A 15,583-nucleotide genomic window follows, 5' to 3' on the forward strand; every position below is an offset into this window, starting at 1 on the left:
AATGAAATGGAGATCTTTTTTAAAGGTTAAAAAACTCATTGAATTTTATGTCTTACAGGGCTTATACTTAGTTCAATATTGTATAACTGTATTAACTGTGAACCTAGCAAATTGCACCCAGTTGTGATAGAGATGTACCCTTGCTATGGAGTATGTTACTGAATATGTTAAAGCTGTAGTGAAATGGTTCTAATCAGGTAGTTATTAAAAATTTTAAAAATAATGATTTAAAAAAATAATAGCTCTTCAAAGGATAAAAATTTGCTCCTTAATAATTAGTAGATGTGAAAAACATTACCATTGAAATCTACCTGATGACTTTATATCCAAGCTCAGATGCCAAGGAGCTCAGAAAGTAATCGACTGTGACTAGTAATAATCAGATATATAGAGATTAGAAACACATGTTTAAACATCTTCATGTCAACTGCATGACAATTTCATGTCAATACTGTGTATTTTAATAATGAAATGGAGATCTTTTTAAAAGGCTAAAACCTCATTTAATTTTATGTCTTGTAGGGTTTATACTGAGTACAATTTTTTTAACTGTAATAATTCAACTGTAAACCTCAAAATTTACAGCCAATTTTGAAAGAGGTGCATCTTAGCTCAGAAAATTGTTATTGAATATGACAATGCTGTTGTAATGACATGCTTCTTCTAATTATATGGTTATTAAATTTTAAAAAAGTATGCATTGAAAGCGAAAAAAAAAGAACCTATAAGCACCTTACTTTATTATTAAAATTAGCTTTGTTATTTGATAATATTATGTTGTGATTGTCTTTATTGTATTAAAGTTTTTATTTACAATTAAGTGCTACTTACACTTGTGAATATGTAATTTGGAAGAAATATGTACGAACAGAGGAAATTTGCGAAGAGCTGCTCTGGTCAAATCATGCCTGAGTAACTTTACTTATAAAAAATGTTTTGCAGGGCTGGAGAGATTGCTCAGTAGTTAAGAACACTGGTTGTTCTTTTAGAGTACCCAGGTTCGAATCCCAGCACTGACATAGCAGCTAACAATTGTCCCTAATTCCAGTCCCAGGGAATCCGACACCCTCTTCTGACTTCCGCAGGCATTGCATGACACAGGTCCACTTACCTACATGCAGGTAATACACGTATACACATAAAATAAAAAATAAATAAAAAATATTTTAAAAAAATATTTTGTGTCCTGCCATGGTGGCACATACCTTTAGTCCCAGCACTTGGGAGGCAGAGGCAGGCAGATCCCTGTGAGTTCAAGGGCAGCCTGGTCTACATAGTGAGATAGTGAGATCAGGTCATCTGGGACTACAGGAAGACCCTGTTTCAAAAAGACAAAAAATAAAAAAAAGTTTTGTTTGTTTAATTTTGGGATTGTTTTGGTTTGGTTCTGTAGTACTGAGAATGACACTAGGACCTTGCACATGCAACACAAGCACTTTACCACTGAGGCAAACACATCACTAAAACTTCAAGGCTTTTAGATAAGATTAATACAAATATTACCTAATGCAACTGAGCATATCGGTTCTAACAATTTGGAAGCTGGTGTATCCAAGAATACTTTTGCATTTTTACTATCCATTTAACATTCAGCAAAATGTACCTATAGAGCATATGAGAAACAGGGATGACTAGGGCACAGCACCTCCCCTGAAGTAATATCAATCATTCTTTAATAAAGAAGCTACTGAAGAGTTGGGAACACACACAGCTACAAACAGAAAAATCCCTTAAGACTGAGCTGAATCATCAAAAAGAATTTGCAAAGCTTCATCTAGAACAAATCTTTTCTTCTCAGTCATCTCCTAAACACCTTGCTACTCTTTTTTTTTTTTTTTTTTTTTGTGAAACTTCAGCTACAGCGAAGAGAGGCCCTGGGCAAGCCATGGAGAATGAACATATGTTCTGTCCCTCTTAGAATCATTTCCAGGGGACAGTCCTCTCTGGTTTTCTGTAAACAGATAGAGATATGACAGGAAAAAGCAAGGCTTATACAGCAAGGCTGCTTCTCAGGGTTATAAAAATTACTAAGTCACTTTTATAGCCAATCAAAAGTTCAAAGAATTAAAATATATTTGTATCCTAGTGTTTGCTTTTTTCATTCTTTTAATTTTTTTACATGAATACACTATATTTTGATCATATTCATCTCCCAAACTACCTTTCTCTACATCCCCACAGAACCCAAAAACACTTCTCCCTCCCAAACTCTTGTTCTCTTTTCTTTTTTTACTTATTACCCACTGAGTCTAACTAATGCCCATAAGTACATGGATGTGGGGCCATCCACTGGGTCATAGGCAGCCTACCAGCTGCCACAACCCTCAAAAATAGTGATCTCTCTCCTTCAGCAGCCATCAACTGCACACAGCTCCTCAGCTAGGGTTGGGCATTCAGAAACACGTCCCCTATCCATGCTAGAATTTTGACTGGTTTAGTCTTGAGCAGAGGACCACAGTTACTGGGATTCCCTGCGTGCAACAGTCATACCATGCCCAGAATGTCTTCAGAGTTTCACAGCTCTCCTCCCCATCTTGTGGCACTTGTATTTTCCTGCCCCGTCTTCTGTGATGCTCCTTGAGCTTCTGGTGTGGGGAGGTGGTGTTAACAAAGATGGCTGATTGATGGTGGAGCACTCAGTCACATAGTCTCCGGAGTTAGACCAGTTATAAATCTCTGCAATATTATTTGTGTATGCCCTCTGGCTACCTTTCTGATTTTAATAACTTGAAATGTTTCCTATTGGAAAGCTTTTCAAGATGATAATCACTTAATGTCTTCATTCTATATAGATGGTTTCTATATTACAGTCTAATATTTTAAATTTCATTATGTTTGATTAAATGTAATCACATATTTTGGGGACATACTGATATTTTGTTGATATAAATTCTACTTTTATGACACAGGAAATATAATGAACTCATATATCAATTCCCATAGAGAAATAGGAAAGGTTTCACAGTGTCTAGGAATGACACACAGACGTTGCCAATGTCTATGTGTGCCAGGATGTCCTGAAACTAAAGAGAAAAAGAAAAGAGGTTGGGAATGATGAGCTGCGTAACCCCTAACTGGTAATAATGGGGGACCCTGCATCTGTGTAGCATAATCAGTGCCTCTTTCATCAGCTGGATGACTCACTTTGTGAAATTTTAACCTACAAACAATATTTCAAAGTATACTGCCACAAATCCCACAATGTTAAAAATGCTCAGGTCTTGAGTAGACCAAGGAGAAAAACATTACTGATTTCATTTGGGCACCATAGCAAAAGCATAACATGCTCCTTTCAAAGCCTTTTATGCAAAACAATTCATATGAAATAAGAGTCTATCATTTATTAGTCCTGTGGTATAAATTATCTGGTTTTCTTATAACCTAATACAGCATGCATTTTTTGTTACGCACTTAGATAATTTAAAAACCATTTTTCTCAACAAAATCTATGGTGTTAGATCATACACCCATCCCAATCTCTGGGACAGAGTTAAGCCAATCTGTTCTGTGGCCTTGTAGCCCCTCCCCATCACAACTGCAAGGTAACTTTATAGTCCTGTCCAGTACCAGCCATGAGTACCAGGAATCACACAAACTAGGTCAGTCAGACTAAATCATATGTGATATGTCCCACCATCCCCTGAAACCCTTTAACAGTCAGGTATCTCTTTTGTTCAGGGGATTGCTCTAAAGCCCCCCTGCCCCATTCCATGACTCCATCTCCCCCTCATTTTGTGCATGATAGCTACATCTCTAATTCTTTCACTTTAAGCTATTTCTCTAATGAAGCTCCTCTCAAGGTTTTTAAAGGGGAGCCTCTCTCCTTTCCAAGTCTGACCATATTGTCTCTAATATGAAGCTCTGTCTTTCATAATGCTCCCTCACTTCAAGGCCTAAAGATGACCTACCAAGGCCCCACTGATACCAAGGCTCTCTCACCCAATAAAGCTCATTATGAAGGGTAATTGCTCTCTGTTTCCTTCTCCGTGAGCCCACCTGCCACTGTTCTCTTTTGTTAGAACAGAAGGATGATATCCTCAAAAGGAAAATGAGGCTTTCTCCCATAAACTTCTTTCCTGGGGGCACTGAGGTCTACCCATTTCTCATTTCCATTTTATCTCCTGTAATGTAGAACTATCTTTCATTCATTCAAGATTATATTAAAAGAAGCAATTTGAAAATCAAAATTTAAATGAGAACTTCAGTCTTTATACATGTGTGATTTTTTATCTCATTTGTTATATTTGATATGCTAGCATGATCCCTAATTTTTGATTCACTTATTGATTTTGTGTCAGGTGTTGGTCTTGGCCCTGAGGATACTATAGTGAAAAAAACCTGACTAAGCTACTTCCCTCAGAAAATTGTACTTTAGAAAGAGGCAGTAAGATGTCTAAGAAATACAGAGATAATAAATTTATGAAAAAAAATGTGACCAGGTAAATAATGTGTGAGTGTGTGGGGTTATGTTGCTGTGTAAAGTTACTCCAGCAACAAAAGCGAAAATCAAACAAATGTCATAAGGTAAAATTGCATACCAAGAAAGAATCAGCAGAGTGGACAGAAAATGTAGAAGAGGTAAAGTTGTATTTGTAATACAGCTATCTGGTGAGAGATTAATATTCAACATAAACATGGAATTCAACTCAACATTAACAAAACAAATAGCCTTACTGAAAAATGGACAAAGGACATAAATTTTATAAATTTTTTCAACATGTCTATGAAAATACTAAACATCACTGATCATTCTGGAAATGCAAATTAAAACAATGAAATAACAACTCACCCATGTTAGAGTGTGCACTATGAAAAAAACCTTGAATGCTAGAAGCGTCCGGTAAGCATGTAGAGAACAGAGAGCCCCTGAACACTCTTAGTGAGAGTGTAAGTTAGTATAGCCATTATGAAAATAGTATGGAGGTTCCTGAAATTCTAAAAATAGAACTATTATAAGATTTAGCAGTTCAAGTTCAAGAAAGATATCCAAAGTATATGAAATCAGCATCTCAGAGGCATCTGCAGTCCCATATTCACTGCACCAGTATTTACAGATCAAGATATAGAATCATGAGTCCATCTGTGAAGGAATAGCCAGCCTAGCCTAGCTGAAGAGCCCCAGACCAAGAGAATATTCTGTCTCACAAAAACAAAGTGGACAGCTCAACAAAGTGGACAACTCCTGAGGAATGTTAATGTTGCTCAAGGTTGTCCTCTGACTTTCACATGTACATGCACAAGCACACACATGCACCCCTCACATACATGCCCACACATACACACACACACATAATCAATGCCTTCCCAACTGAATCTTTGTATTTATGTAAATATAAAAATCATAAAAATGCACCACTAATAAGTATTTACCATGTACCAAGCAAGGCACCATCCTCACTTTGGTGCGTTAGTTAATTCGAGTTCTAATTACTTAATTAGTTCACTACCAGTATCAATATTTCATTCCACAGTAAAGGAAACTGAGACTGCCTGGTAGAGATGAAGAAACATGTATTCTGTCATCTCACTGGATGCAGAGACAAAGTCTGAGCCCGGGTGGGTCAGTCTCTGGTTAGAAGTTGGCCATATTAGGCCCTACTGCCTCACACAGCTGTCATTTCTGTTCACTCCAAGGAAACAAAATATTGTCCTAAGCTGTTAGAACTTGACAATCACCACTGTGCTCCTTACAATTGCTTTCTTTGATTTTCTGTGTCTGAAACTTGCCTTTGATATTGTAAGCCAATACAAGAGGGCCTAGATACGAAATCCTCCTGTGAAACCTGGTGAGAAAGCCAGGAAGGTTGTTTCTCTGCTCCTAGCTGCTCTCTTGCCAGCCTGGACTTATCTTTTCACTCTGTGTGACAGGGTGACTGACTACCTCACAGCATGAGCTCAGTTCTTTGGCTCAAAGAGCCCAGAATGAAAGTGGACCTCTTGTCCTAAGTTTCTGGTAGAGAATCTGATTAGTTCTTTCAACCAGATTCACACAGCTAAACTCACAATCAGAGTTAGGGGGCATAAATGAAACTTCCAAATCCCAGTCTACAAGCCTGTGGATATACTAGACAAACACCTTTGGTGTCCACCTCAAAACTGTCACTGAAACGTCAACTGAGAAATCACCACCAGCAGACAGCTCAGTCCTGAGACTGCATAAGGGGATCCTGTGGACTGGAGCTCCAACATCAGAAAATGTTATTTGATGTAACCTGAATCTATATCTTGGACCATGGCATAGTCATATGGCTCAGAATCATCTCTTTCTTATTCCCTTTGAGTTGAGAAGTCTGTTTACCATTCACAGTGTGAAGACTACATCGCAAACAAGGCACATGAGCATGAGGAAAAATGTCAGCCTGAAGAGAATTAAGCACTAAATGCAGAAAGAGTCCATTGCCATCCACAAATTGCTCAAAATCAGACATAATTTTCCTCTTTGGAACGTGTTCCCTCTCTCCTCTCCAAAACAAGGAAAACCCTTAGAACTGGACACGGAAAGTCGGCACCAAGATGGATTTGCTAAAGTAACCCTTACCTTTTGTGTTTGTATCCTCACACTGAACCACTCCTAGAAGCCCAATTCCCTTCCTTGGTCTTATCACTTACTTCTAATTAACTGTCTGTGGTAAAATGGTATAAAGACTTTGGGTCCACTGAATCTTTGTCCTCAATGGTTTCAGGGTTACAGTGTCACAGAAGCAGTTATCAGTTGCAGCCTAGGGGTATTGTTGGATTTGTTTTCTCAGCCAATTAAAGAACAAAACGCAGAAAAAAACCCTCAAAACCAGCAAAGAATACCAAGCAGACGAACTTATTGAAAGATGAAGATTCACATACATCAATGCATTCACATATAGAAGCTCTTCACAAGAGGACAGGGGACCTGGGAAAGAGAAATCCAATCCTCCCATGGAGGGTCTAGGGTTAGGAGGATTTCAGAGGTTTCTCCTCTCAATTTTGGATTGGTCAGCTTCAACAAAGAAGAGAATGCTGATAGCTTCGTGACTTCTGATGAAGTACTTAGGTCTGGCTTCAGTCTTATCTGAACTGGCCTGTACTAGTTTGCCAGAAAGGGAACCCTGCTGCTAGAGGGGAGCCCCCAGGCCTTTGTCTCAGGCCCCAAAGAAGACTGAACTATGCCATCTTTACTCAATGACCCAGTTTATTTATTTAGTCCCTTACCTTTGGGTCTACATCCCTTTTCTGTGAAGGCCTCTGTGCACATAAAAACTGAAATATTAACATCAAATAAAGCTGTATGCTTTTTGCTGCTGCTTGTGAATCTTTTGTCATTTTAATTCACATGGTGCAGTCATACAACATACATATACTACATATATACACATATGTAATTACTTATAATTGCAGCAATATCTTATGAACTAAATTTCCTAGAAAGAATTAACACCTTACATTGTACATTTTTAAAGGCTGATTGACTGACTGTAATTTCAATGACTGTGAGAAAGGTGAAATGTTGCAGGGCCAGAGAATAATTAAAAATTATCTAGGGCTATCTTTAGCCCCTTAATAGCCATTAATTGCACACTTCTATGTCTGACCTTACATCTTTTATCAGGTAAAAATTTTGGAATGTATTCTTACCACACACATTAGAGAAGCAATAAAGACTCATTAAGAAAGATACCCATTCTGGGGGCTGGAGAGATGGCTCAGAGGTTAAGAACACTGACTGTTCTTGCGGAAGACCCGGGTTTGAATCCTAGCACCCACATGACAGGTAACAACTGTCTGAAACTCCAGTTCCAGGGGATCTGATGGCCTCTTCTGTCCTCTGAGGGCACTGCATGACACGGGTGCACTTACATACATGCAGGCAGTACATGCATACACACAAAATAAAAATAATAAATATTTTTAAAAAAGAAAATTCTCATTCTGATCAAGAGAATAGAATCTCTTGCCTGGATGGAGACAGAACATTCTAGTTGGGCCAGGTCAATCACCTGGCCAGGAGGTCATCCCTAGGAAGGTGGGGTCACCTTAAACTATGCTAAAGAGATGGAATAATTACTCTTTTAATGAGATAATGTGCTTCTCCTTCCCAGATTCCCTGGCCCTAGCACAGTAGCTTAGTGGCCACAACATTGCAGGCTTCCTAAGCCCACCGCGTGGTTTTACTCTGAAAAGTGTCGCCTCTCCTTTACGTCTTCCTACGTCTTTTCTGAGCATGCTTTCCCTAACTCTTTGGGCATCCCCCACATTTTGGGATTCCTTGCTCTTTCTCTAAGCCTCCTTCCCTACCAAAGGGCTGCCGGTCCCCCATGTGTCTGCTCGCCCCTTCCTTGCTCTTTCTCTAAAGCCCCCTTCACTACCATGGGGCTGCTGGTCCCCCGTGTGTCTGCTCGCCCTCCACGTAGGCTTAAACGGCTTGACGTTTTCCCTTCTCTCCTTTGTTCCCGACCTCCAGGAAGCTGCTGAGGTTTACAGCTTGCCTGCTCTGGGGGTTTTCCTTTTAAACTCTAATAAAATTGTCCTCAAGCTTCCACTCGAGACCACTCTTAATATTTATGAATGAGACTAAGAACCCCAAGAGGGGATTCCAGTTTCCTCTGTATTACACTCACCAACCCAACAGCAAAGAACATCTTAGCACCTGAAATGTCTAACAAAGTTTTTCCTTTTTTGCTGTAACCTGGATACCTGATGTACCCCCCATACCCCCCAATGTAGGTGAAAGTTATCTTGATCTATAATTTTCTTTGTTCTGTTGCTTATAAAAATTTCATGAAATAGCTGCCACTTCAGAAAAGGGAATTTGGGGCAACCATAATCTATTTTCACAGAACATGGCCACTCATATTTGGCTCCAGAATAAACTAGCTCTTATCCCCTTTGAGATGAGAGCTCCGATTATGTCTTCAATTTTCAAATACTTCTGATGAAACTTCAGCGATGGATCCAATCTGCAAATGCTGAACAGTTGTAGAAATTTTGGGATATCAATCACATGTAATAATCTGGGAAATAGGCTACTAAATTTAAAAAAAGTCAAAGAGTGGGGCTGGAGAGATGGCTCAGCAGTTAAGAACACTGGCTGTTCTTGCAGAAGACCCAGGTTCGAATCTCAGCATCTACATGGCAGCTAACAATTGCCCATAACTCCAGTTCTAGGAGATCTGATGGCCTCTTCTGTCCTCTATGGGCATTGCATGACACGGGTGCACTTACCTACATGCATGCAATACACGCACGCACATAAAATAAAAATAAATAAATATTTTAAAAATAAAAAAAATGTCAAAGAGAAAAAAGAAGATCCCATTCTAAATGGCTAAAAACCAGTTGATTACAGCATGGCACTGAACATATCACAATTAACTATAAAAAATATATAAGATCCCTAGATAGGCTGACTAGACTCCAGTGGATGAACTCGTACTAAGGGACATCTGAGTACAAATGCTTGACCAATGAGACAAAACATGGATGGTGGAATACATAAGGCCTGGTGGGGAGGCATGGATGGGGGAGGGGTTCTAAATCTCATTAAGAACTGTGGTATGAAATGTACAAATGCTCAACAAAATATACTAAAAGATTTATATTCTTTCATTTATTCTCTGAGAATCTCAAACATGTATGGAATGTATGTTGATCATATTCACCCTGCTTCTCCCTCTCCAACTTGTCCCAGACCATCTCTACCTTACTGCTCTCCCATTTTTATGATACCAGGTTTTCTTTCAGAACCCACTGAGTCCAGTGAATACTGCCCATGAGAACATGGGTGTAAGGCCATACACTGGAGCACCGAGGGCCACACCCCTGAAGAAAACTGACTTTCTCCCCCAGCAACCAACAACTGCAATTAGTACTTCAGCTAGAGGTGGGGCCTTGTGAATTCCTCCTCCATCCAAATAACTTTGTTTTTAATTAAAGCAACTCAAGATAGCCACCTGTCTATTCAAAGAAAATAAACATGCAAAACTGCTAGGATGTACCCTCCCTGATCGGGATATATGAAAATCCAAGTATTTCAAAATTCAAAAACTACAGTAAAGGAGAGCTCCACACATTGGTTCACATTCCATTGAACATGCACGCCTCTAGCCAGCTCTTCTCAAGCTCCTTCTCTATGGTCCCAGATACTCAGAGAAGTGCATGCAGTATTAATGCTTTCAGTTCTGTGAGTACACAGCACACACTGCATCCCCAGTAAAAGAAAAGCTCCTCTATTCTAACCATTTCAATAGACTCTAATGTAATATTTCCTACATTGGAAACCGTAGTACTTTATTTAAAGAAATCAGTCTGGCCAAGTGAGCTTTGTATAGCACAGGCTGCACAGGCGTCAGTTCAAAGGATCAGATGTCAAAGTGCTCCTTCTAATGTCCCTTAATCATCACTCTGATTAGTGCCTGAATTGAACTGTGATTAAAACCTCTGCTGCCATTGTCTACCTATTCAGGAGCCTAGCATTCTACATGGGTCCCAACGATTAATGTTTGAATAGGGGACCGATTAGAAAGACAGCCGTCATTGTGTGCCCATTCTGAAAACAGCAAAACTCGCATATTTATTTGCAATGAGCAGCAAATAAATGCTTTGCAAAGGTAAAATATACGATTAGGCCCTAAAGACAATTTAGCTGATTTCTTTTGTTCAAAGCACTCTATTTTCCCATATGCAAAGATAGTTCTTATTTGCAAATACAGTAATATGCTTCATTAATATCTTCTAAAATATACATATTTTGTTTTTGTAGACATAGTCTTAACGCACATCTGCTTTATTGTATAGTACTTATTGACCTACAATACATCATACAATTCCATTTTAATATTTATGATTATGCAAAGGATTTCTGTGTAAACAAATCAAAGCAATTTGGGTCCAAATCTTTGGGATCCCATCCCAGTATTCTTAGAATAGTATGTAGCCTGTATCAACGACTTCTCCCAAGAGAAATTTCCACGTCAACACTGAGAGTCTGAGAGAGGTGCGCATTTCACACATAATTGGTAGCCCTTCAGAGCTCTTACAGGAGCTGAGTGGCAGCCTAACTGAGATCTCTTTTCCCACATCACAGGATTTGGAGTTCTAGCCAGACACAACTAGCCAAGACCAGGGCATCATGTGGAGACTTTTAAGAAGTTTAGAAAAAAAAAAAATTTACAAGAAAATAACGTTCTCTATCTTTATGCATATGAAGTGGTACTCACAAATCTTCTCTCTCCCTTCCTCCTTCCCTTCCTCCATCCCTCCCTTCATTTCTTCTTGCCCTCTCTGTGTTTGTGTGTACTGTGTACACATAGCAAGAACTTACTACCAAATATTTCTGGACAATGGATGTGTCAACCCTAAAACACAATTCTTATCTCAAAGAGGATAAAGTTTATTCTGGAGTCAAATATGAGCAATCATGACCTAGAAACACAGATTTAGTAACCCCAGATTCCACGGTCCTAGTAACAATTTTGTGACGTTTTTATAGTAACAGAACAAAGAAAATTATAAAGCAAGACACCTTTCAAACACATAGAAATATCAGGTGGAAAAATGCTGGAAACCTCAGGCATGCGGGTGACAATAAAGCCAAGAAATCTGTAATAGGCCATAGATGGTGCTTGAGGACATCCTTAGCCTTTGGGTTGCTGGAAGCTACTGGTCTGCTAAGCTAATACATTTCAGAAAGTTTTAGCCAACAGTCAAAATGATACTAGAGTTGGGCAAAGAATGGTTGTAGAGAGGGCTAAAGACAACCCAAGATACGCTGTAATTAGGCTCTGGACCTGCAAAATTCCAAACTCTCCACAATCATTGACATTCTAACTAATTAACCAGCCTCATAGAAGGTTTCTTTATGGGATCTTTCTTTCATAGAGGAAATAGTCTGTTTTTCAATTACAATTCTTCCTTCTGTTGACTAAGCTTCCTTGTTTTTCTCATTATTATGCTTTTCTGTGTCCACTGTCAGGAAAGATCTGCCTTTGGCTTTACCTGCAGCAGAAGCCCACCTGGAGCATCTGCCCCGTCAATGCTAGTGTTCTAATCAGCACCCGCACTCACAGAGTGTTATGTGAATGCCAGGCACAGTTTTAGAACAATGTACACATTCTATCATCTATTGAGTAGACACTGTTACTCTCCTTATTTGAAAATGAAAAGAAAAATGAAGACAGGAGAAGATTATGCATTTTACCAAAAGTCACGCATCTAATAAATGCCTAACCAATAAGTGAACTCCAGCAGTTGATCTCTGTATGTCAAACTCTTAACCAACCTGTCTGCTGCTTAAGTCTTCTGATGCCTCTGAATGTGCTCCAAAAATTCTAGTCTCTGACATAGTTCTAAAAGGAATGGCTTTAGTTCCTTTGCTAATAAAGCTAATTGAGATCTTCCTCATCTAGGGCAAAGTTTTTTCCAGCTCAGTGAAAACCAGGACTAGATAACAGTACTCTATTCTAATTAAAGTAAATGGGGGAGAACTCAGCAGACAGCCTGAGAGGGCCTGTTCCAACCTCCATGGGTGTAGAGCCTGTGATCTCAGCAGACCGCCAGAGTGACTGTTCTGGCCTCCATCTAGCATAGGGGCTGAGAATGCAGGGGACATCCTGAGAGCACATGGATCCTGCCTCCACGTGGTGATGAGAGTTATGCAATTTGAGAGTCTTTTAGATAGACCCACTGAAGGGGTACTCCAGTTGCCTCACCCTGCATCCCTGTTCAGCATGGAAGAAGCCAGAGCGGTCTGGGTCTCAATTCCCTATTGGCAATTTGGGTAACCTTCAGAGGATGGTGTGATAAGAATAGGAGGTAGGAATTGGCTAGGCAGTTAGGGTAAAAAGACCCAAAGAAAAGTAACCAGTTTCTTGGCTAAAACTCAAAATGTCCTTGGGCCTCTTAGCAATATACTCTGTTCCAAAGGCCAAAAATGTTGAGTTTTCGAAGCTTTTATCCTTAAAAGATTTTAGGGTTACCTCTTCAGAGGGGTAATTTTAGAGTAGCAAAAAGCCCATAAAAAAAAAAAAAGAAGAAGAAAGAACACATGAAGTTATCAGAAAAAAGTGATGGGGAGATATGGGAGGAGTTGGAGGGGAAGGGGTGAGCATGGATTTGATCAAAACACCTTATATGCATTTATGAAATTCTCAAAAATTAAAAAAACAATAAATGGGAGAAATCCCTTAAACATTAAGAACAAAATAAAAGTAGCAGGGTTGATGGCTGACAATTATAAACGAGTTTAATTTGTATGCCACATGGATGTGGAGAACATTGTGATGGGCCTGAAATAAATAATTAAACAGTCTTTCAGAAACAGCCTTAGGATATCAAGAGTTAACACTTTTCTTCTTTTTAGTCAGCTCCTGTTTTATTTTATTACACATATCTACTTAGAGAATAAATCTCTGGCCAGACCACTCTCTGTGGAATGAAGATACCTACTTTCCTAGTACCTGACAAAAACTGAATTACAGCATCTCTCAAACAAGGAGCATGCTTCTTTAATGAGATAACATACACTTCTCGTAATGAAATAACCAGATTATTGAACTTGTCAATAAGTGTAATTAGTTGCCATCATTGTTACCACTGCTCACTGTTGATCTTCTGTAACTCTGCACCGTGAGCTCTGCAGAACTGAGCCTGGTTGGAGGAAGCACATCACTGGGGCTTGCCTTTGAGAGTTCATAGCCTTGCCCCGCTTCCATTTTCCTTTCTCTCTGCTTCTGTTGGCCACTGAAGATGCAAGCTCCTAGCTCTGGACTCCTGCCACCATACCTGCCGTTGTTGCCGCACTTCATCTCCATGATGGACTTTTAACTCCTTGGAACATTAAGCCAAATAAACTCTTTCCTTCTGTAAATTGCTTTTTGTAATGGTATTTTATCAGAGCAATAGAAAAGCAACTAATACAAAAACTAAGGTAAATTTATGTATGGATATAATATTTATAAGGATAGAGGCACTAACTTTATCACCTACATGATATGAGTTACTCAGCAATCCATTCATCTTTTCCCAGAGTTTCTAGTCTCCACTAAAAAGATGATTAGAATTATAATAATTAGTAATACCAATAATTCTCATCAATCTCAATGTAAATTCCAGAAGAATATAGTTGACATTTTAGAACAAGAAACATACTCTGATATATGATAAAAATTCAACAGACATTCCATTCAGTTAGTTATCATAGACTAAGCACTTAATCATATGCTCAGCACTAAGTCACGTGGCAAGGATATGGCTACGAACAGAAAAGATCCTCATAGACTTGACATTCTAATGAGAGAGACTAAACAAATGAAGTATAAAATAGTGTGTCACATGGCCTGTTTTGTAACATAAAATAAAGGGAAGGAAATATATTGCATAAATGCAGGAAACAACATTGGGTCCACAGAGTCGTTGTCAGTTGATCCAGTTATCACTGCAAATGTTTTGGCTCAAGGTCCGTCACTCTTAGTTAACACCTTTGCCTCTTCCTCCAATCCTTCCTATTCTTCCTCCTCCCTCTACCTCTTCTTCTGTCCTCCTCTACCTCCTCCTGGCTCCTTCCCTTCCTCCTCCTCCACCTCTTCCATCCTCCACTTCCCTCCTCCTCCTCCTCCTTTTTCTTCTTCTTCATAATTACTTTCATTCCCTGGAATACTGTTACAAAATGTGATATATATATCACCCACCTGAATTCAATCTTCCATGCAGTCCTTAAATCTTAGAACCTCAGAACCTGTAAGTGAACTGTATTTACTTTTTGAGACAAAGGTGGAAATAAAATATAAGAAGTTCAATTATAATGTATAATCTAAATGAGACCTTTTAGCAGAGAATTAAAAATGACTTAACTGGGCATGTTGGCTCATGCCTTTAATCCCAGCACTTGGGAGGCAGAAGTAGGCAGATCTCTTTGAGTTCAGGGCCAGCCTGGTCTACATACATAAGTTCCAGGCCAGCTGTGGCTACAGGGAGACCCTGTCTCAAAGAAAGGCCAAAAATAAAATGCCTGTACACAATAAATATGTCATAAATTTATAAGGAAGGAGAAATATAAGTATTTACACATCATGAAGAGGTAGATAACTTATATTTATGAAATTTACTGAGTGGGGCTCATAGAGGGTTTTCTCAAATGAAGATGCCATTTAATAAACTGTTCTCAATATTCAGAGCAATGGCTCAGTGGTTTTGAGTATGTGTTTTTATTGCAGAGGACCCAGGTTCTATTCATTATCACTAATGTCAGGCAGCTCACACCTTCCATTAATTCCAGCTCCAGGGGGATTCAACACCTCTGGCTTCACTGGGAACCAACACACATGTGTACTGATCCAGAAACACAGACATAAATCAAAATAATATAACAAATCCCTTTAAAAAGGTATTAAATAAAATTGATCTGAGCTAGGTATGTACATCCCAGCACTCAGCAGAGGCAGGTGGATTTCTCTGAGTTCAAGTACAGCTTGTTCTACATATTGCATTCTAGACAATCCAGGGCTTAAGTAGTGAAACACCTCAGAAAAATATAAAGAAACAAACAAACAAACAGGATTCCCTACCCTATTCTTTCCAGAAGTTGTTCCTGAAGGAAAGGATCTAATAGTAAAAT

The 15,583-nt window shown here is 39.0% G+C and overlaps 1 protein-coding gene across 3 annotated transcripts in view; it reads right to left on the minus strand.

Moving 5' to 3' along the window:
- The window catches only part of Dpyd (dihydropyrimidine dehydrogenase), a 978,758-nt gene that overhangs the window by 909,728 nt on the left and 53,447 nt on the right, over window positions 1-15,583 (minus strand). The window lies entirely within an intron of this gene.

Source organism: Nannospalax galili, unplaced genomic scaffold (genome assembly GCF_000622305.1).
Source record: "Nannospalax galili isolate Female #2095 unplaced genomic scaffold, S.galili_v1.0 scaffold255, whole genome shotgun sequence".
Classification (NCBI taxonomy): Eukaryota; Metazoa; Chordata; class Mammalia; order Rodentia; family Spalacidae; genus Nannospalax; species Nannospalax galili.